Below are 2,516 nucleotides of genomic sequence, written 5' to 3'. Positions count from 1 at the left end.
ATCCACGCAAATAATTGTGATAAAATAATGAATGTTTTAATACATAAAGCATTTTGGTTGAATATAATTTGCAATTAATTTTTTTGTGCTTTTTTTTTACGCAAAATATTATAGTTAACACTGATAATTTTGATAAATTTAAATGAGCAAAGTTCTTTTCTTTTTCTCTTTTATAACATGTAAGAAAAGAAAAAAAAAAAAAAAAAACGAAGAATGATGTGATAATTTTCAAAGTTTTTATCTTTTTTTTTTTTTTCTTCATTCTTAATATCATAGAATGTGTGATATGTATTATCAGTTTTTGATCTTAATTTATCATCAATGGCTAATCGTATTTATGTCCATTTCTTTTTTCTTTAAAAATAAAAAATAAAAATAAAAATAAATGAAAAATGAAAAGACATTATATTTTCGTTGTTTCACGACAAGTTTATCATCATCCAATGTATTAGAGTATGAAATAGTTTTGATTGGTTGTGAAATAACTTAACAACTGATTTGAAGTTGAATTTCAACGCATGATCATGTACTTTTTTTTTTTTATTTAAAAAAAAAAAAGTGCAAAATGGACATTTGATGGATGACACGAAATCTTATGATTGTTTCTGCTAATATTACTCATGGAAAAAAAAAAAGAAAAAGGAAAGGAAGAAAAACTCCCAGAGGATTTAACCGGGAAGTTTTTATTATGGGAAATGTTTGATCAACAGAAATTATCATAAAAAAGTGCAAAAAAAAAAAAAATGTATCAAAAGGAAATATTTCTCACTTAAACTCATTCATATTTTTTTGATAAAAATTTAATTCACAAAAGTTGCTAATAAAATTAAGCATATATTTCGATCAATGTATTTAATTTCTATCCGGTTATCTAATTCAGTGCATAAATATATTGTAACAATAAAATGTATTTGGAACAGATAGGTTTTTAATTATTTTGTTTAATCCGGAAATATTCCGTAAATGGTTAAATTTAATGAAGGATGAAAAGAAAAAGTGAATGGATATGAATATTCACAAAAAGTTTGTTTAATTTATGGTATTTTAGAAAACAGAATTAACGATAGCTTATGTGAACACTGATCAAAATGATCAATTGTATGTGAGGAAAGGTATGAAAATTTTAATTGATAAAAATTTGCTCAAGATAAATAAAATATGATGAATATGATAATGTCCGGATATAAGTATTGGATAATTTTATTAATAATCATTGATATTAACAAATATTAATTTTTGTTTTAAATATATTTTAAAATGTTGAAGCATATTTTTAGGTCTTATTTTACCTTTTTAGGAATAAACTTGAATGATATATTTTATCTTTAACCTTCTAATTACTTTCAAATATTTCAATTTGTTTTTCGTTTTTCTTTTGGTTTGCCTCTAACTTTTTCTCACACAAAGGTATAAAATTTAAACATTCATATATTTAAGTAATGGTATGAAAATTCATAGATTTGAAGTAAATAATCATTATTTGTTGCAAAAAAACAAAAATACCGAATTGGAAATGATTATAAAAAGATTTGATAAAATCTGTTTAAAATAAATTAGTAAAAAAGTAAAAGTAAACAAAAAAAAAATTATCAACCAAAAATACAGATAATCCTTACGATATCATTGTGCGTCATCTAAAAAATACCAGATGATATAGTTATGCTCAGGGAAAAGAAAATCAGGATCAAAAAAGAAAAAAAAAGAAACCTGAATTAATCAGAGTTATAATTGAGTAAAATGAAATGATAGCTATAAAAAAATTTTTCGAAAAGAAAAAATCAACTTGCAAGCATCATTGCAGAGTCATTATTAAATTACAGTACACCATAATTACAAATCAATTTAGAGCTACCAATCATCTAAACCAGATTTTTTTTTTACATACAACAAAAAAGTTTTTGTAGTATGCAAAAAAAAAAAAAATAGTATTTGATTATTGATATATACATATGTATGACAAATAAAAATTAATTTCATTCAAATATTCCACCCTATTTTCATAATAACTTTTAAATTTTAAGCAATGATATTGATACAAGAATTCGATGTAATATAAATGAATTGATTAGCGCAAAGGTTAAAGGATAAATTGATTTCATAATTATCAAAAATTATCGAAATATTTAAAAGGAATGTATAAGTAATGATGAAATAGGATAAATGTAGAAATAAAGTATGAAATAAAATGAAACAAAATTTGTCTTTTTTTTTTCGAGAATTTAAAAGTAAATTTGTCTACACGACTGCATAATTGAAACTTACAATTTGTAATGATAAAGAAACAAAGAAAATAGAATTAATTTTCATAAATCAATAGCTAAAAAAAAGAAAAAAAGAAAAAGAAAAAGAACAAAACAAATAGAATGAGCTAACAAACTTTTGGAAATTTTAGAATCAAATTCAAAAATTTTGATTGAAGTTCAAATTTTTCAAAAATTTTTATCGCTCACTTTAATTTTTCCTTTTCTTTTCTTTCTTTTTTTTCCTTTTTCTTTGTCAAATAAATTTATATAATA

Source organism: Loa loa (genome assembly GCF_000183805.2).
Source record: "Loa loa unplaced genomic scaffold supercont3.950, whole genome shotgun sequence".
Lineage (NCBI taxonomy): Eukaryota > Metazoa > Nematoda > Chromadorea > Rhabditida > Onchocercidae > Loa > Loa loa.
Note: the sequence above shows the minus strand (reverse complement) of the source record.